The sequence below is a fragment of the Paroedura picta genome, chromosome 4, assembly GCF_049243985.1.
Source record: "Paroedura picta isolate Pp20150507F chromosome 4, Ppicta_v3.0, whole genome shotgun sequence".
NCBI lineage: Eukaryota > Metazoa > Chordata > Lepidosauria > Squamata > Gekkonidae > Paroedura > Paroedura picta.
Window position 1 is genome coordinate 42,268,241 of NC_135372.1, and position 21,863 is coordinate 42,290,103.

At 42.4% G+C, this 21,863-nt stretch overlaps 1 protein-coding gene across 1 annotated transcript in view; it reads right to left on the reverse strand.

Moving 5' to 3' along the window:
• NIBAN1 (niban apoptosis regulator 1) overlaps positions 1-21,863 on the reverse strand; it is a 75,922-nt gene that overhangs the window by 34,785 nt on the left and 19,274 nt on the right. The gene's annotated exons all lie outside the window — the stretch shown is intronic.

The following is a 21,863-nucleotide window of genomic DNA, read 5'->3' on the forward strand; positions in this document are numbered from 1 at the left end:
TAAGAGTTGACATGATGTAAAGTCTAAAAGACTGAAAGACAAACTGTGTGTTACAAACAAATGCACATAACGAAGCCCTGAAAGAACTCTCTATCTCCATACGAAAAAGTAGCTTTAGGAGGCTGAGGTTTTAAATGCAAAAATAGGTGAGATAACAGGATTGTTTCATTCTTTGCCTGATAGTCATTTTCCTACTCAGATTCTTCCCATCAGATGCATCTGTGCAAGACTGTATTTCCTGGCATAAGGTCACAAATGTTGTTATCACCCATGAGAGAAAAGCAACTAGAGTGTTATTCTGAGTGATAAAATGACCAGTCAGGAAAGGTGCAAGGATGCTCTTTCAATCTTAAATCTTTCAGCACTGGATTTTTGTGCAACCAACTGAGGATCACCCAGATGTGATAAACTTCCATTTGCTATGGTGATGTTAAATTGTTAATATTAGGGGGCTTGATAGCAACTGCTCACCAACTTCTAGTTCTCAGGAATCTGAATCCAAAATCTTAATGATATAACTTCCTTTGGAGTTCTGTTGCCCTTTACATTTCTCACTGCATGGCTATGCACATACCGCTAATCCTTTCCACAGATTTTTCTAAAGAGCAATTGGCCCTTTACGTATGGGAAATATGAGTTATCGGTTATGAAAAGGCATTACTACATCTGGCTGTTGTTTACAACTTCTCCTTCCTTCCAGCTGTTCTGGATCCTTAAATCATTTCCATTGTTTTCTTTTCTCATTTCTGAGGAGAATTCACCTCCTTGCTGTCTACAGCAGAGCAAATCCAAAAATTCTCAGGGCATTCATAGTGTGTTCTGCATCTCACTTCCCCTATCTGTAGTTCACATTTGTATGGAAATATTTCCCATCTGATCCCAGTTGCATGCTATTCCTATGGCAACCTCAGTGTTCCAGCACATGGGAAAACAATATTACATAATGCTTGAATGCATTTTCACCATCTAGACTTTCATGATTAGCTCTTAAAGGTTTCTCTATTATCAGTCCTTACGTTAACAAGGGACCTTTCACTTAAAATGTATTTTGCTTGGCCCCAATGGACAATATTCTTGACTTGGACAAGGTGCAATTGACGAGACACAAAAAAAATGTCAGCATTCCTTGTATAAAACACATCCCCAGTGATGTTGAGTCTCAGGTCCATGTTTTATATCCTCCCTTCCCTGAAATTCAGAGTTATGAGGAGTTATGGTGTCTTGGTAATGATATGTTTGTTTACAGATGTCAAAGCAAGAACATAAGCCAGCAAATTTAGTCTCAAGGCAACATCAGTTTGACATGCTGAAACCCTGAATTAGCTCCACAGCCAGATTCAAATAGACTCCTTCAGTTCGACTTCTTTGCATGTATTTGGATGGACAAAACAAAAACAAAAACCAGCCTCCTGACACACAGCTGGGGGGGGGGCTTTAGACAGAGAACAGTCAAGTTGTCCATAAGGAAATACCACCACCTACCAAGTTATACAAAAACCTCTGGAAAAGACCTTGTGTACAAGAGAGCAATGCCAGTAAGCCAGGAGCTCTTTCAAAAATCTATTCAAACCTTCTAAGCAACTGTTTTTTATTGCCCCAGATATTACTTTACTTCTCCCAAAGACTGTGAACAAAAATATCTTTCCCTTCATGTGTGTGAAAAAAGACTTTTAAATTCCTTTATCAGTGAGAACAGAACTGGATGTAAAGCCCATCAAGAGTTTGGCAAAGTGATATAGCTTTCCATGTGAATATATACAGTTTGGGAATGTTACTAATACCCTTAGTCTCCCCTCCCCCCCCCATTTGAAAGAACTTGAGAACTGATACTCCCCATTTAGCCTATTTCCAAATTTAGAATTGATTCTTTGGCGTGTAAGCGAAAGTTGTTTTAGATGAAGCTCAGCCAAATTTTTCTATTAGTTTCCTTGGCTAGACTGCTTGGTCCAGCCTGGGGAGGGAAGCAAGCACAGACGGGAGCCAGAGAATGCATTGCCATCTCTGGGAGAGAACCTTGCCAAATCTACAGCAATTGTTTCCCAAATGTGTCCATCTCCAGAGAACTCTTTCCCCCTTGACTATTCTTGCCAAGGGATCTCCTACATATTCTGCCGTAGAATTTCCTGCGCTAACAGAGGAGCTATGCAACTAGTTTTTAGACCTACTTTCAAAGCAGCATCTACATTGCCTCAAATACTTTTTAGCTGGAAAAATAACCTACAATAAAATTATTAAGTCTGCGGGTTCAGTGATCACAGACTCCAAGTCTTCAAAACAGCTCTTTTTATTTAGCAACTCCAGCAACAGACTACAACTACTGAACGGAGAGAAACAGGCAAACACATGCACTTTTATACCTTTCAGGCAGCCAGCTGCTGCCTCTGATTGGCTCTAAGCAGAGCAATCTGATTGGCCCCTAAGAGGAGCGATCCGATTGGCCCTCAGCACAGCGATCCGATTGGCCCCTAAGTGGAGCAATTAGATTGGCCGTAAGCAGAGCAATCGTATTGGCTCTGGCAGAGTGATCAGGTTCCTTGATTGGTTAGTTCCTTGAAGAAGAAGAAGAAGAAGAAGAAGAAGAAGAAGAAGAAGAAGAAGAAGAAGAAGAAGAAGAAGAGTTGGTTCTTATATGCCACTTTTCCCTACCCGAAGGAGGCTCAAAGCGGCTTACAGTCGCCTTCCCATTCCTCTCCAGACAAAAAACACCCTGTGAGGTGGGTGGCTAGCAGAGAACCCTCATTTCCATCTGTGTCCAAATGCCCACAGACATAACAAAAATTAATGTATCAATACACACAACAGATAATTCCTGTTAAGCCTCACTATCATCCAACTTAAGCACACAACCTAGAAAGCACCCAGCACTCTATACACTGCAGCTGATCGGTAACAATCAACAAATCCCCCTCCCCCATTCCCTGACACACATGACACTACTGTCTCTCGTGTATTTGCAGGCAAGGAGAACGGAGGGTGCATCACTACGGTGTATCTTTAATATATATCAGGAGGAAAAGGGGTGATAACTACTTAAACCGTAGACGAAGAGGGGACAAATTTGTTTACTGCAGCTTCAGCGACTAGGCCTAGGAGCAATGGGTTCAAATTGTGGGAAAGAAGGTTCCACTTAAATATTAGAAAGCATTTTCTGGTGGTGGGGGTTGTTCGTAGAGGCAACATGCTGCCTCGGATGGTGGTGGAGTCTCCGTTGTTTTTAGGAGAGTGGATGATTGCCTGTCAGGTGTGATTTTTAAGTTCCTGAGAAGGTGGGAGTCTGTACTGGCTGGCCCTTTGTGGTTTCTTCCAGCTCCGTTTGGTTTCAATGATACTAGAGAGGAAAGGAAGAGTCCTGTAAGATTTGGTTTCCTTTCAATCGATTTTTTCCCCCTTTGCTTAACGGCTAGTTAGGTGATTCAGTACTCTTAAATCACAGCAGAATTCTGCACTGAGTCACCCCCTCCTCCCTTGTTGACTCACAAGGGCATCATGGAATGCAAGTTCTAATTTATCTTGCATGTAGTCTCTTCATTCCTTCAGTTTCTCGTACACGCTAGATTGCAAGCTCTCTAGAGTGAGGAATGCCCCCACACCAGTGAGAATCACTGCATCATCCTAGAGAGAGAACTCAAGCGCCAGCTGCTATGAGATACTGGCCGGTTTTGTGACTGCTGTTCACCCAAATTGCTAGAAATGAAATTTTCCTGCATTTCTAATTAAAAAAAAAAATGAGCAGCAGAATTCTGGTCCTCCATTCCCAACACGGACAACAAGGCAATGGCTAGAAATGTGGCAGGAAAGCAGGATGTTATCTTTATGGGGAGTCAAAGTGTTCTAAGATCTACTGAACAAAATCTGCTCAAGGCCCCCAGCCCCAAAGAGATAAGATTGGCCAGGTTGAACACCCCTCTGAATGAGATCAAAGCCCTGCAGTACCTTGAACGGTTCTGCAGAGTTTGTAAAACAGAGCTTTTCCCACCTGACCTATTGCTGAGGCCCAAAACAACATCAAAATTATGCTGGCCTCCCTGCCATAGCCAATTTTTTAAAATATACAGTACTAATATTTATTAATCAAGTTAAAAACTCAAGGCTTATAGCATAGCCTGAAATAAAACCAGAATACATAAAATACAATAAATACCAGAATGCAGCATACTTTGGATGAAAGTTGGCTCCTAACTACAAGACACTAACTGGACACCTCTTGACCAGGGCCTGCTTTTGAAATATTAGAGGCCTCTAATAGTTTTAATAGTTGCAATATATGGCTGTGAAAGTTGGACCATAAGGAAGGCCGAGCGTCAAAGAATTGAGGCTTTTGAACTCTGGTGCTGGAGAAGACTCTTGCGAGTCCCTTGGACTGCAAGGCAAACAAACTTGTCAGTCCTAGAGGAGATCAGCCCTGCCTGCTCCTTAGAAGGCCAGATCCTGAAGATGAAACTCAAATACTTTGGCCACCTCATGAGAAGGAAGGGCTCCCTGGAGAAGAGCCTAATGCTGGGAGCGATTGAGGGCAAAAGAAGAAGGGGACGACAGAGAATGAGGTGGCTGGATGGAGTCCCTGAAGCAGTAGGTGCAAGCTTAAATGGACTCCGGGGAATGGTAGAGGACAGGAAGGCCTGGAGGATCATTGTCCATGGGGTCGCAATGAGTCAGACACGACTTCGCAACTAACAACAACAAAATTATTAGCAATTACTGCCACACAGCATTTCTCTTTGTTTCCCATAGTGTTCTGAGTATATGTTTTTATGTAAACGAGTCAACCGACTATAGCAATTCTTGTATTTATTGTCTTTTATGTATGCTGGTTTTATTTGATGCCTGACCATTGATAAAAGCAGTGACGCCAAAATGCATCTGGTCAGTGGAGGCTGACATGTATAAATTGATTTTATTGAGGCTGTGCTGTAAGCCTTGAGTTTTTAACTTCATTAATAAATATTAGTACTATAGTTTAAAGATTGTGTTCTACCCTACATATGCTTAAGTTCCTTTCCCTTATTTTGACCTTTTTAGGTTATTGACTTTTGTTTTGGCCAGGATATTTTCTCCTTTTTGTTTTGGACTCCCTGACAAAGCCCCAAATTATATGTCAAGTGGCGTCCTTGACCTCCCCTCTCCTCCTTTTCCAACAATAAGGAGCTGACCTGGGAACGCTGTTTTAGATTTTAATTATTTAAATTAGTACTTTCCATATTGTATCTGTATATTATTTTACATATGTATTTTACAATGATGTAATCCACCCCAAGTCTTAGGAGATGGGACGGAAAATAAATACAATGATAAACAAACAAAACATGGCAGTCATATTTGGTTTGGGATTCAGAGACGTTTTCATTTAGTGCAATAAAATCAGAGTCCAGTAGCACCTTTAAGACCAACAAAGATTTAATCAAGGTGTGAGCTTTCGAGTGCAAGCACCCTTCGTCTGACGAAGGGTGCTTGCACTCGAAAGCTCACGCCTTGATTAAATCTTTGTTGGTCTTAAAGATGCTACTGGACTCTGATTTTGTTGTGCTACTTCAGACCAACACGGCTACTCATTTGAATCTTTCATTTTGTGCAACACTCAAGTCAGAACTATATGCTAGCTTCAAAGAGGCTTGAGGGCAAGAAACTGATATTGCGGGTGGATGCTCAGGGACAAACTCTGCCCGCCTAAAGTTACTATTTACAGGTCAAGAGCTCCAGTCTTCCAGCTCAGACTGGCTTCACTGGAATTCTGCTTTTGGGTTTTATGGAGGGAAGGCAGCACGGGGATAGCCTGACTTCATCATATCTCAGAAGCTAAGCAAGGTCAGTATTTGGAGGGAAGACTTTGCTGAACAAGGTAAAGGCAAACCACTTTTTTGTTGCTTGCCTTGAAATCCCCTCTGGGGTCTGTTAGACTTAGTCTCTTAGCAAGACCAGCCACAGTCTGTCAGTCAAAGAGTTAAACTGTTTGTTTACACTTGTTGCTAGTGGGGACAGGCAGAGTGGGTCAAGTGGTCTGTTTAGATATGCAGATTTGTTTAGGAGCCATTACTTAGCTCTTGTTTGTTATGTCCACAGGTTTAGCAGGAAGAGGAGAATTCTCCTTCCTTCCTTTGTTTGAGAAGAGCTCTGCTTTAGGCAGATAGGTAGATCCATCCTGAATCTTCACCATGTGACAGCTAAGGTGTAGAGCTCCTGTATGAGCTAAGGAACCTTTTTCTTGTTTTGTCTTCCAGTTTCCCCTATCCTGTCTAGCTAGTAAAATTGTCTTTTTATATACAGTATAACTGCCTTGTGTGGTCTCATCATTTATATATTAACTCTGCTATTTTTATAACATAAACTAACAATTACACAAACGGGGTCGCCATAAGTCGGCTGTGACATGACAATACTTTGTGCACACAGAAAGCCCTCAACCAATAGAGGCACATGTGTATTTTAAGAAGTCTTATACTGGGGAACCTCCTGGCAATTTCTGCTTCTACGTCTACATTTCCATTTTGACAGAGCGGGCCAAGAAGTCAACATAACATCATCTCCAGATGGATTCTTCCCACCTGAATTCCGCTTAACAAATCAGCCCAGGCAGATTTCCTCCTTTCCATTATCGATTCCTTATGTGCACAGGGCTCCCTTGGCTTGGCCCATCTGCACTTCCTTGTCCAATGGAAGACAGATTGGCAGTCTGCTTGCCAAATAATGAGAATTGCACACAAAGGAGGCGCTTGTATAAATATATTTCCAGAGTAATAACAATAGCACAGTCTCAGCTGGAGCAAGAGGAGATGATAAACACCAGCAGATTTGGCTCTACTGTGACCCTTTCCTAAGCCAAAGCATTATGACTGGAGCCAGTAAAGTGACCCAAAATTTAACCCTTCCTGGAGAGAAAGGAACTAAGGCTTGGGTTTTGCGTGCATGTTGTCAGAGAGCAGTTGAACATGCAACTCCAAAACCAGTGGCTTGCAGCAAACAAGTACAAGGTGCCAAACTGTTTCTGCTTAGTGTATAATTTCCATCTAAGAAGATCAGGGAAAGGGCCGTCATCCAGGGGTGGAGCAGAAGTTTCCAAACATGAACTGATTAAAGTTAAAGGATTTCGGGTAAGAGGCCAGGGAAAGCTCTTGGCTAGCTGGTGCCTGATAGAGTGAACGTAATTGCCCAGTCAGATTGTAAGTACATCATGTAATATTATGTCCACTGGATCTGCCAACAGCTATCAAACTAGTGAAATCTATTTTAAGGGGGGAAAGAGCTGCCTCGGCACTGGATCAGGCTGAGATTCTTGAGTTAACACTGCGTGGTGAGGCCGTGTAAACCGACAGGCAGCAATAGGAGAAACAGAGCTGTTAGGATATTGGTGCAAGAGGCACATTTCAAAATCCTCTTGCCATGCAGATGTATTTCCTCCCCACCTTCACATTCATGAGGAGCTCTATTTTCAGAGAATTTTACTTTCACTGCACAAAAGATGTTGGCACCAGACCAGCTTGACTCATCTTAAATTTCCTTCCCCTTTACTCAGGGGCACACAGCTCCACTGGTCAGAGAAGGGGGGGGGGGGGAGACTTGTGACTATGTTGCCACAACAGTGTTTCTAAAAAGTGGGGCATGTGATACCCTGACACAAGGAAAAGCTAACCACTCGACAACAGTCGAATCGAAAAGACCTTTTGGGCCTTCAGAGCTGCCACTAATTTGAACAATGCAGTGGCATCTGGGGATATTGTTCCCTATTCTGTAAGCCAGAAAAAGGTATGGGAGGGGGCTAAATGATCAGCCATCATTATTTACGTTCTCTGGTTTACTTCAACAATTTTACACACACACCCTATGCAGGCTTTTCTTTTAAAAATATCAAGACTCTTCAGCCCTGCTAACTGCTAATTCTGTTCTAGTCAACTGCATAGAGAATTCACATTTGGAAGATTTATGAGAGGATTCACAACTTTTTACCTCACAAAAAGATATGCGCCTGGGTTTTTTTTTTAATGTTTATTTTGTACGGTTTTTCACTGTGCTTCATTTCAATTTTTCTTCCTGGGTTCAAACTACACATCACAGTTCTAAATGAGGCGAATCTGTTCTGCAACTTTTATTTCATAGCCGCCAGGCCTAGGGGTGAGCTGAGCTAAATAACAAATATAGCAAATATTGGGCCTCCCCCTGGCCCCCTCTGCCCTCCTTTCCTCCCCTGTCCCTTCCCAATAGGCTAACACCTTGCTGGCTACAACTGATCTCAATAATTAAGACTGATGATGCAATTCTTAACCTGGCTTTATCTATGTGGATCATTGTTTTATTGAGTTTTTAGACTATGTAAACCACCCCAAGATGGGCAACCAAGAGGGGGAGTAAATCAATCAATCAATCAATCAGTCAATCAATAAAATCTACCTACCTACCAACCTGATCCAGACACATAGGAGCTGCTAGAAACTAAATTCTCAAGCACCATAGGAGCTAATTTAGATCAGGAGCATGATGTCAGGGGAAGAAGAGGCTGCAGCCTGCTCCTTTTTCCCCACACCCAAGCAGCACACTGGTGTATCATTTACCAGGGGGGCTGTACATGTATTGTCACATCTAGTTTGAATGTTAACTCAGGGTCTGTTTCGAAAATAGAACAGAACTTGGTAATATGATGAACACTCGTGATATTTTTTATTCTCAGGAGTAGGTCTCATTAGAAAAATGTTTGGTGACCCCTGTTTCAAGCTGATAACTTGAGACAACCCTTGCAAGGATCTTTTCAATTCTCTCTCCCTTCAAAAGGCAATTAATTTGGGATTATTATATTGTAATCCTATTCTTCCTTTATGTCGCTCAAGGCAGTGTAACTAACATGCCTATCCTCTTACCATTTAATCTTCACAATAACTTTACCTCAGGGAAATGAGGCAGAGAAAGCAAGAGACTCAGAGAGCTTCATCACTATGTGGGGGATCTGAACCCAGCTCTTAGTCCATATCTGACATCTGATCCACTACACCAGACCTAATTACATATTTTACTTTGCTTCCTTGAGTCTTTAGTAATTCTGGCATTCACACTTTCTGAAATCCCAAGGTAAATGCATTTGTAAAAATCAGGACCCGAAATTCTAAGGACTGTAGAGAAAATCAAATCCATGCCTGCCTGGAAACAATTTATGAAGCCTGGAAGAAGGAGAAAGAAAAGAGAGAACATTTATCTGCCTGGACCTTCAGCAGTGTTCCAAATCAGGCTTAAATACAACAATCACAAGCTCAAAATGATCTTGGCTGTACGAGTTCAGAGAATTTGAATTACCACATCCCTAAATGTATGGATATCTAATAGCCTACTCTTTCTGCTTCTGTAAAAAGAGAAAACCCTCAGGACATCTTGGGAATCCCACTCGGTAGAGGATCCTAGGCTGAGGCAAGTTCTAAATGTTTTAACATGACAGAGAGGAGGACTCACCCACCATATTTTGTTATGCTGCAACTGCTAAGGCTAGTAATACTGGAGAAAAACATACCTTTATCAAGTTTCAGAGGGTAACCATGTTCGTCTGCAGCAGAATAGCCAAATTTGGCACCAGTAGCACCTCAGAGACCAAGAAGAGTTTCAGGGTATAAGCTTTCAAGAATCAATACTCCCTGAAGTGAGCACTGATTCTTGAAAGCTTATATCACCCAAATCTTTTTGGTCTCCAAGGTGTTCCTGGACTCAAATATACCCATATATTTAGCATTAAAATGGGATGGCTTGCATCAGATCTGTCACTTAATGACACCTTCCTGGTGGACCTAACTCCCAGTTGAAACTTGGGTCCTGACAGAACTACTTCAGTTCCGCAGGGCCTACAAGACAGCACTTTTCCACCAGACATTTGGTTGAGGCCAGAACGAACTACTGCCAACGAACTACTGCCAACAGAATCTACGGGCTCATCTCCGTATTTCCCCCACTGAACTAGAATTACAACACCACCATGCCCTCCAGGCAGACCACAAAACATCTACAAGTGCAATGGAGCACTGAACAGGCTGGGAGGTGGCGGTATACAAAACCAATAATAAATGATTATACTATAAATGCCTATGACTTGCATAGGAAAACAGGCCATCACGCATTTATAACATGACAGAGATAATTTTCGTATCTGCTCACCTCAAAAGCAAATCCAGCTTTTCAAAGGAGTCATTTCTTCTGTTCAGTTTTCTGACATGAAGAGTTCAGTAATCAAGAGAAACCAAATTTATACAAACAGGTGTGAATCCCCTGACCTGGATAGCCCAGGCTAGCCTGATCTTGTCAGATCTTGAAACTAAGCAGGGTCAGCCCTGGTTAATATCTGAATGGGAGACCTCCACAGAATACTAGGGTCAGCCTGCTATGTAGAGACAGGCAAGGCCAAACAACCTCTTCATACCTCTTGCCTCAAAACCCTATGGAGTCACCAGAAAATTGGCTGCAGCGATAGGAAAAAAAAGTGTGAATCAATCCTGAAATAATCTCCCAGAAAAACTATGAAGAATTAAAACATGATACAAATTCCAGTGGGGTAGCCATGTGACAGTTCAATCCTAACCAGAAGCTATATCCTTCTAAATCCATAGAAGGGGGTTAACTGCAGCTTGAGACGTCACCAATAGACTTCAAGGGTCAAAGATTCTCCATTGGTAAAACCTACTAAAAATGGGATGTTTTTACAGAAGCTCTCTAGGTTCTGGAATATGGCACATTACAATTGTCATTTATTAATGAACATTAGAATTGCTGTCTGTGGTAGGCGGAGAAAATGCTGAGAAAATCAAATATACTGAAGAAATTTGTGTATTTGGACTCTAATCAATGTCAGACTGCATCTGTCATCATAAGCTTTTGGTGTCCCTTCAGCACACACACTGAAAATCTAATGTTTCATGAACTATACAGGGGTAGTCAACCTGTGGTCCTCCAGATGTCTATGGACTACAATTCCCATGATCCCCTGCCAGCACACGCTGGCAGGGGCTCATGGGAATTGTAGTCCATAGACATCTGGAGGACCACAGGTTGACTACCCCTGAACTAAAAGACAGAACAAACTGATCCTTACTTCAGGCTCTTTCAGTATGCTCAGCAAGCAATTCAGAGTTGGCAAAACTGAACGTGAATGAAGCACCAGAGCACATAAAATGCTAAACTCTGTAACTTCAGGATTAGAGCTCAGAGTAACAGAAGACCCCCCTCATCTGGGGGTCATAGGGAATGAAATTTTGTGCATTTTTCTTGTCCTTAAACAAATATTTTTAGAATGTTTCACAGAAGCTTCAGAAAAAAAATATAATTAGAGTTCGCTTTTCCAATTTATAGTTCCAAAATTCTAGCTATTTCTTTAATATTACAAAACATACCATAGGGGGAATATTTCTAGTCCCCATAATGATACAGTTTTAGACTTTTAGCCTTCCACAGTTATTGTAACAGGAAAGCCCTCTTAGCCAGCAGCTGGAAAAGTCATAATCATATTCTCGAAAGGAAATTGTATTGGTTTTACATATGACTCCATTCTCATTTTTCCAAGTAAATTAAAAATGCTTATTACAGACCCTGAAGTTCACATCCTTGAGTCTCGAAAGTTTTCAGCCAAAACTTCCAACAGAGCAAAAGTCTGGATCCAGATCTATATTTTGGATGGAGTACTCGATCTAGGATCGTTTTCGTTTATATATTTTTATAGAAATGGGAGCCAAAACGCAGAGAACAAGAGGTCTGAAACTGAAATGACAAATGAAGGCACAGCCAGAGCTTACTCAAGGACATGTCCAAAGGCTGTGATGCTCCCTGTGGGATTTCTCTGTTCAATGTCCCTCTGCAAAGTCACAAAATGTATCTGAGATTCTCATTTTCAAAGGCAAACTAGAGAAAATGGTGGCAAAATCAAGTCCCTATGAAGCAGATCAATAGGGGCAAGTCAAAGCAGTCTAAGTAGATGCACCACACTGATCCTTTCTTCCAAAACTGTTTCTTAATAGTCATTTATCTTTTAGCAGCACTATTTTTTTTTAGTAAAGAAAGGTTTCACTGGCTTCACCCAACACAATGGCATCTGATAATTCTCTTGGGGAACAATTACACATTAAACACATTTTTACATCTTGTTCTAGATTGCTATGCATTCTTTCTTATCAGTGATTCACATTTGTGGCCCATCTATGTGACGAAGTAAGATCAGTTTGAACTTTTTATGGCTCCCTTCAAAAAAGGTTTTGTCTGCAGTGGTGCAGCTAAGTTATTATAGGCACTAAACCTAATGGTCTGGCAGGGAGCCCTGGTAGTGTATATTTGAAATGCACAGTGTGGACATTTAGCAAGCCTGCCTCATTCCATCCCACCTTCTTCATCTAGTGCAGCCCAAGTCTATGTCTATTCCACAGGGCCTGCAACATGGAGCTGTTCTGCCAGGCCTATAGTTGAGGCCTAGAAATAACATCAACAATTCAAGCCTCCCTGTCTACAATCCTCCGGGAAATGATCAGCCCCCTCAGTTAAGTTCTAATTCTGGGATAGGAGGCGGCTTTTAAATGAATTTAAATCCTAAATTTAAATTATATTTTTGATTTAAAGTTTTAATCTCTGGTCTGTTTAATAATAACTTATTTGTATTTTAACACTAATGTTATCTACCCTCGGCCGCCAAGGGGAGGCATACAAGTAATACAATTATAAAGAAATGTCCCTTGCTGGACCATTTCCCCCAAGTCCATGAATAAACTCAACTTGGGATGAAAACATCTCCAGGAACATTTAGAGGGGGGAACGAGTAGCTGGGGGAGGTTAAACACCACCCCCTCCATTCCTACCAATGCTCTCTGCCAACACTCTGCCTCCAATGCCCCACTCTTGCAAACTTAAGTGCATTCACTAAAATCCTGCTTGTCAGGCTCCATCAGGGTGTAGCTGAATTCTGAAGCAGTTGTTCCATCCAGCATCCCCTTTTGGCAAGGCTTAACCCAGAAGAGCCTCAGAACAGAGCTTTCTCTGAACCCTTCTCTCACTCCAGCCAGCTGTCTTTCCCCTGAATTCTCAGGACAGCTCTGGCCCTTTCTCCCAGGAATCACTCTTTAAAGGGCTCCCTGGAGGCGGGACATCTCCAGATTCACCCACTCCCGGTACCCCACAGGCAGGATCCATCAGAGTGACAAGGTTCCAGACCATTGGGCTGCCTATCAGGATTTCTAGCCTTCCTGGCTTCCTCCAAAGGACTGTATCCTCATCCCATGCCAGCCTAAGCAAGTTACCATCACCTGCTCCTTACCCTTTCTTTCTCAAGGAGCATTCCTAGGTTCAAAGGCCCAGGAGATGCTGGCAGCCTAACCATTTATTTCCTGCCTCTCCTGTGGTCCTTGCCAGGCTTTTGAGGCCTGTTGTCAGCCAGTTACCTATCCCCCTTCTGATCAAACCTCCAAGTGAGCAACCTATTTGCTGCTGTTGTGCTTCCCTTGTGGCCCCTGTATTGTGTATGTGGTGCAGCAGAGATTGTGAGCTTGGATCCTAGCACTAGCATCAGGAAACAGTAATTACCACTGGATAGCTTGCAGGATCCAGCCTGCTATTGGGCATTGTAATTATCCAATCAGGGGGCTCCACGTAGGCGGGAACCTCTGAACTGTATATAAGTTTGGGTGGTGGGTTGCTGTTTTAGCTCAGTTGTGTGCGATCTGATGTTTTGACACGTGAGCAACTGTGCACCTTACTGAGCCCACTACTCAAGACCCTGACCGCTCCAGCTGGCTTGCTACTTTCTTCCCAAGCTTGCATGATTCCTTCATTGTCAGTGATCTGGGCAACCAAGTTCCCCTTTCCCCCAGGGTTAGTTCTCACAGCACAGCTCACAGGCTGTAAAGGGTGTGAAGGTGTTACCCTCAGATCAGAACATTTAACTATTTGGGTCCCTGCTTGGGCCAGTCACAGTTCTCTCAGAGCTCTCTCACTGACCTCACAGGGTATCTGTTGTGAGAACGGGAAGGGTAGGCAAAAAAAAAAAAAGCTCTTCTTTTTTATTATAGCCAATCCAGCTACAAAGGGCTGGATTTGGTGCACTTTAAAAAGCTGTGTATCCTATTATCTGGGCAATGTCCAGCCCTTATAAAATGCCTCCCCCCACCCCCATTCAACAGATTTTACATTAATGAAACTAACATTTGCTAGAGTTGAATCTTACAGGAAAAGCAGAATATTTCAGTTGACCACATTTCCTGTTGCTAAAACATAAGGCATGCAAAGGGGAAAGAAAGGGGGAGGTAAACGTTTAATAACTTTTAAGCTGCAAGCATCTAAAGTAACAGCCTCACGTTTTTACACATGCAGATGTTTTGGACCTGTTTGTTTACATTCAGGAACCTGTATGTATCCATACCCAACCTGAAAGATGAATCATTGTCAGTTTGATGCAAAATATTGTTGAGCAACATCACAGCTTCCCTAGGCAACCAGTAACACCAACCAAACAAAATGTACACTTATGGGCTCAATTCCATATTTCACATGTAATAAAAGCCCTGATTTATCATCACAAGAACAAATATGTGTGTGTGGGGGGGTGCCCCCCCCCCGGTCAGGCACCTCTTGGTAATTGAAGATTTTACCTTTCACAACAAATCATGGTTTGTTGCTCGATCACAAATTATGGCTGGCTTTGTTGCCTGCATGTCAGTATTTCAAGCCAGGTTTTGTGACAGCTGAAATCCTATTTTGCAAGACAGATAATATGTGGCTCAGACTGGGAAGAAGCTAGGATTTTTGTTGAAGAAAGCAGGAGTTTTAAATTATCAAGCCAAGTGCAAGAGCTGGAGGGAAAGGAAAGGAGGGCGTACGCCTCAGAATTCCCCCTAGGAATGTCCCTAAGAGGATGGTTTGTTTTTGTGTGTAAAGCACCCCAATATCCAAGGTTAGTATGCATGCTTCTGCAGGTGGATTCTCCTGTGAGAAACAGAAAAAATCTGCTTCTAAAGTACATTGAAAGTGTGTTATCCAATGTGTGCGGAATGGAGACCGAGGCTGAAATCCCTATTCTGCCATGAAAATTCCCTGGGTGTTAAAGAACCAGTTACTCTTTCTCATCCCAACAAGCTTGTTGTGAAGATAAAATGGAGGAGAGGAGAATGGTGTTGTAAGCCATTGTGGGTCCCTATTGAGGAGAAGGAGGAGGAGACTAATATATGCTGCTTTTCTCTACGTGAAGGAGTCTCAAAGCGGCTTACATTTGCCTTCCCTTTCCTCTCCTCACAACAGACACCCTATGAGAGAGCCCTGATATTAATGAAGAAGAAGAAGAGTTGGTTCTTATATGCCGCTTTTCTCTACCTGAGGGAGGCTTACAGTCGCCTTCCCTTTCTTCTCCCCACAACAGACACCCTGTGAGGGAGGTGAGGCTGAGAGAGCCCTGATATTCCTGCTCGGACAGAACAGTTTTATCAGTGCTGTAGCAAGCCCAAGGTCACCCAGTTAGCTGCATGTGGGAGAGCGCAGAATCAAACCCGGCTCACCAGATTAGAAGTCTGCACTCTTAACCACTACACCAAACTGGCTCTCTTAGTGGGCTTAGCAACCACTGTTTTCTTTGAGTAAAGCATATCTTCCTGATGAGCCACATTCTGTGTCCCTGTTCACAGTCTTTGTGAGCTGCCATTCACACAAAGATGTGCACAGACTAGTGAAGCCAGACACACATGTGAACAGCTCTCTTCTCTCACACCCAACTCCCTTTTTGCTATTCCCTAGTCACTGTTTCAAAACTGTGCTCCATCTGGGACTGTGGCAATTTTTCTTTGGCATTTTGTGACAAGGCAAAATATGTCATGTCCTGAAACCTACTGAAATGCAAAGGACGTCAGTGCAGAGATGAAGGCAGGTCACAGTTTCCAAATTGTTCTTAGCACAGTGGGTATCAACAAGTGGGTACACGCTGCTTTCTAAAGATCAGATCCAAGTGGGTAGCCATGTTGGTCTGAATCGGTCTTCAAGGAAGGCATTGAGCCAAGTGGAGTGGAACTCCATCAAGCTCACAAAGAAACTTGCACAGATGCAGAATGATATTTCCTTTCTCTCAAACTCTGTTCTTATAAGCCAGCTAATATTAGTTGCCAGGCAGAGAAGGGTTACTTAGTGATTTAAATTGTTAGGATCAATTAATAAAGTATGTATTTATGTATTTGTAGTTATAATAGGTTGTAAACTTCCTTGAGCTCTACAGGAGAGGCAATTTAAAACAAATAAACAAATAAACATAATAATAATATCTGGACGCTATTAAATAGTGGGTTCAATAATGACTCGAAGACAATCTTTTCCAAAACAACCAGCTCCTTTACTAAACACCAACAGCTGAACACAGATCATCAAACACCACGAACTTATATACATTTTGGAGGTTCCCGCCAAGGTCTGTGATTGGCCCTAAGCAGAGGCTTCCGATAGATCCATTAAATTGTCCAATGGCAGCATGCTAAGAAATAGTCTTTATGAGTCTTTGATGGCTCAGAGCTCCCAGTCTCTAATAGTCCGCATACACGACAGAGCCCTCACTCATAACTGTCCAACGAGGTGTTATAGCTGCATCTGGCCTGTACTGTTTCAGGATCTAAGTGGTCTTGAGTGGTCTTCCATGTAAACATTTTAAATTCTGAACATGGAAAAGTAGGGACTGAGTATGATGTACCAGTTTTCTATGTACATTCCACCAGGGGAGTGCCCATCTGCAGACCTGCCCAGACCCAAGTATTCCTCCTCAGCACTAGCTTATGAGAACCAGGCCTTAGCTGCTAGCTAAGCATAGTTTTACAGTCCTGCTTTCAGTAGTCATGAACCTTGCTGGCTCAAGCATATTTATAAAAGTAGCATATGTTAAAGTAATTCAGATTCTTTAGCAAGAAAAGCTGACTTCTGCAACAAGGATGCATTATGCTTGGTAAGCATCTTTGCTTGTATTTACTTTAAAAAATCATTCATTCTGTTTTTTGGTAGCCATGCAACAATGTGCGAGGAACTGAAACACATCCACAATCTTGTTTAGGCCCCAATGTGTGTTCTAAGATGTTACTAGGCATTGCCCACATGTCTTCCGTACCTTCAGGACTGGAAACTTTTAAAAATAGAAAGCAGAGCTTCTCAGAATGCTGGATACCACCTTCCACAGCTGTGCCGAATAATTGTAGTCTGCACAGCCTTGGTTTCATGATATCTTCCTTTCCCCCCTACTCCATTTTATTGGACCCTGTACAGAATTCAGTGTTATGCTTCAGTTTCTTTGCTGTCTACAGACCATTCCACACACATTGGGTAATGCACTTCCAATGTGCTTTTGCAGCTGGATCTTCCTGTGTGGGACAGGAAAATCTACTTCTAAAGCGCATTATCCAATGTGTGCATAATGGGCCTAGTAAGGACTCACTTGAGAAGGAAAGACTCCCTGGAGAAGAGCCTAATGCTGGGAGTGATCGAGGGCAAAAGAAGAAGGGGACGACAGAGAATGAGGTGGATGGATGGAGTCACTGAAGCAGTAGGTGCAAACTTAAAAGGACTCCAGGGAATGGTAGAGGACAGGAAGGCCTGGAGGATCATTGTCCATGGGGTCGCGATGGGTCGGACACGACTTCGCACATAACAATAACAAGGACTCACTGCTATCACACATGGCTGATAGTCAGAAGCAGTGATAGCAGTTTAATTTCTGAGTTTTACATAATTTAGTCATAAAACGAAAGCAAGGAGCTTCACATTAGGAAATATTATCAGGATGTCTCCTTTTGTTGACCAAGTTTTTTTTAAATTCTTCTGAATGAGAGTCCTGATTAAATAGCCTCTTTTAAATATATGGTCAAATCAACAGATTGACATCAGCAGATAAAAAGACCTAACAAATAAAATTTCTCATTGATATTTACACACAGTTCCAAAGAAAACAGTTGCCATGACTGTTATGGAATAGGCAATAGAATACATAATTTCGCATAAGGGGTTTAAGAAAAGAAAAAAAATTGTTTTATACTCCGCTTTTCACTGCCCAAGGGAGTCACAAAGCAGCTTACAATAGCCTTGCCTTCCCTCTCCACAACAAACACCCTCTGAGAGAGGTGAAGCTGAGAGAGCATTGACAGGACTGCTTGGTCAGAACAGCTTTATCAGGACTGTGATGAGCCCAAGATCATTTAGCTACATTTAGTTGTTTATTACTCACCTTGCTACTACAGCAGATCCGGAGGGGAGGCACACAAATATTCTTCAAAATTAATAATACCTATCGATTAGACAGTACTATCCTAACCCCGCCCGTGGCGCCGCGGGCGCCGTGGACTAAATAAAGCCGTAAGGGCTTAGAGGGAGGAGTTAGGGCGGGCTCTGTCCAGGATGAGGAAGGGTGCCGATTGGCCCCTTCCTCCGGACAGACCATCGGTGGGGCCAACTGGCAGGCGCGAAGTGCCTGCCGATTGGCCTCTCCGATTCCCGCCCTGCCGACAAGGGAGCAACTGCGAGCCGCACGTAGCGCGGCTCGCAGTTGCTCCCTTGCCGGCGGCCTGACACGTCGGAGGCGCAAAGCGCCTCTCGACGCGTCAGGCCGCCGGCAAGGGAGCCCCCGCCAGCGCCCGCTGTATTGTAACTACAGCGGGTTTGATTACTAGTTTATTATATTTATATACTGAAGGCTTAGGACGGTTTACATAAAACATAGAAAACAATACAAGAAACAATCCATGCTGTAGCCATAAGGACCAAGGATGCTCAGTCACTAGTTGGTATGACTAGCATCCTGCTCACCAGTCACAGAAGCAGAACAGATAATTCACTAATTTGCATGATAACACTGCTTTCACATAGCCGCTGTCTCCCTACCATACTTCCACCACCCAAACTGCCTCCAGTTGTTATAAAGTAGTGTTAAGAAATCCCTTTGAGATCTCTGAGTAGTCACTTACTACTAAGATGTTTCTGTATGTCTTCAATGTCTACCCACGGGATCTAACAAATTTTGCAATTTGTTCTTTTTTCTGTTAAAAATGTGAAAAGAAAAAAAATACAGAACAAAAAAGAAGAAAAGATATTTACAGTGACATTTAAGCCGCACCTCTTTCTTCAAGCCTCAGAAACAAAAATGTAATAAATTAATCTTTCAAAACGGCAACGGCCTGCACATTGCAACACGGCAATCACTGCCTTCCTTGCTCACTGTGTAAAACATTGAAGTAGAATGAAGGAACAGATTGAGACATTTCTAGTGCAACCATCATACCAAGGAAGAGAGGAATGTGTCAAGCAAGTGTCTGTTTAAAAAACGTTGCAAGTGAGATCTGCAAGAGTAGTTGGGTGTTCAGTATCGCCATTAGCACAGGAAGAGTTTTAAGCCTTCAAAAGCTTGGTAAGGGAGAACTTCAAAAAGTGATGCAACTTCCCCATCAGGGACAGTCCCAAACCCACTTTTGGTTGATAGCCTGCCAAAGGGTCTTGTATAAACCTCACTCTGTATGTCGACCGAATTATGAGTCTTGAGGAGACCCTCCACAAGATCAAGTAGCAGATTACAAGTGTTGCCACTCCCTCATAAGAAACCGCTATGAATAAATTGTTTCTTTCCTGCGTTGTAGAATCATAGCACTACAACAGATGTGATTTCATAAACAGGAAGAACTAGCATTTGTGAAATCACTGGACAGATTATTCTTAAGGACATTCACCGAGAGGCCCAACTGAACCCTCGGGGCTGGTCCCCAGTATGCTTCATCCCATTAACACCACCTTGATTATGTCCTTCAGAGCTCAACTACATAGTTTTGGTTTCTTCCTTGAAGCAGCTCCCAGGACTATTTTATCAAGGAAAATGGAGGGGACAGTGAAAGGGGGGAAGGGAATGGGAATTTTAACCCTTTCATCCCCTGCTGTTTTCTCGCTTGCAACGGCCATTGCTGAGCAGCTTTTAATCCTGCTAGGGGAAATTACACGTGTTTTTATTGTTTTCTCTAGAGGGGGTGCAAATGGCAAGTAAATGGAAGGAGGAAAGGATTAAAGTTTAATTCCCCCACACTGCTCCCCTCCTTGGTAAAGCCCTCCAAAAAAGAATACAAACAGATGTCCTGCCAGTTTGCCACTTGCGTACCTCACCTAAACAAGAGTCAGGAAAGGACGCCTAAGAGAAAATTTCACATGGAATGGGGAAGAAGAGCTATATTTTTGTACTCTACTTTTTTACTACCTGAAGAAGTCTCAAAGTGTCTTTGAGGAATAAATATCTAAACAAAACACAAAATCTTAGTGAGGATAACTCCCAATCATATAAAATCCAGTAGCACCTTTAAGACCAACAAAGATTTATTCAAGGCGTGAGCTTTCGAGTGCAAGCACTCTTCGTCAGACTAAGAACTGACCATCATAACAGTAAGAATATATAAGCAAAAGTTAATCCTGTTAAATTAGTAAACTGTGTCACAGATCCAAACACAGACTATAGACTGTATTGTGCTAATTAGGAACTAATGGAGATCATCAGCAAAAAATTGACCTAGATTAAAGAGATCAAATACCCTGAAATAGTCCTGCACATATCGAGGTAAGCTGTGAAAAACTACACAAAAAGACTAGCGCTCAGAATTAGTCAACTGTGAAATTTGTTTTGAGTAATTACAACTGACATTCTTAAAGAACTATGTAAGACTTGCCACCCTGGCCAAATATAAGCAGCTTAAAACCAGAGGATTATAACTCTAAACTGAATTTAGCTGAAAAACCACAATTACTTATTGCTTCAGGTCGCATTCTCATGCTCTTTACAGAGGGCCTCTTCCCAACTTTGGATATATCTTTGTCTGACTTATCTATGATATTTTCATTTCCCCCCTTTCCTCCCTGGAGCACAGCAACATACACATTTATCCTATTCTCTCTTTTATCTTCACAACAACTCTGTGAGATAGCTTAGTCCAAGAAAGAATGGCTGGCCTAAGGTCACCCACCAAGCTTACACAGCTGCATGGGGATTTGACCTCAAGTCTGCCCCCCACCCACATTCTTATTTCAGCCACTCTATCCCATTAAGTATCGATAGTGTGACCACTTCAGTACTCCATGCTTCTGACTAAAAACAATTAGGCACTCCATTTGTGGCAAGTGGCCTTGATACACTGCTGATGTGGCTTCCGTCCACACCATACCAAGAGTATTTGAAGAATCACAAGAGATAATTAGAAAGTCTTCACAATGAGGTCTATCAAGTGAATTTCACCATCAGCATCTTCTGAACCATTAAAACTGTTCATTGCTTAGCTCTTCTCATGTACATGAGAGAAAACTTATTAGGATGAGAGTTTTCTTACATAATTTGGACTTTCTAGTCTTATACACACTGGTTGGACCCAACCAGCATTTTCACTGATAGGAAAGGGCCCCCCAAAGAGTACTATGGCGTTGATGGCACCTGCATAGAGAAAGACAGTATTGAATGTGGGCTGTAGTAACAAGGAGAACTGAATGAGACTGAGCGAATAAGCTGGATGAATCCAACCCATTCTAAGGAAGGAAGTTCAGCTGACCCTGACTGGACATTTCCACAGATTGGGTTGAAGCTCAGGGTGTAAACTGAAGCAGACAAGCACACTTACTGGATTTCATTGGCAGTCCCTTCATATAACTATACTCCACAGTCATAAGGTTCAAATGGTCGTCTTGTATTATATGCAGAGTTCATGTCCTATTTTGTAAGTAGACAAAGCTCAATACACCAAATTGAGAGTAGTGTGTGATTATTCTGATGCACATGTAGAACTTCAACATGCGAAGGCGATTCCGTTCCCCAGAATAGGTGGGACTGCTAAGCATTTGCAAATTTTTATTCCAAGTTCTTGTCACCTGTGTACAGCCTTGAGTATCAGGAGAAAGACGGG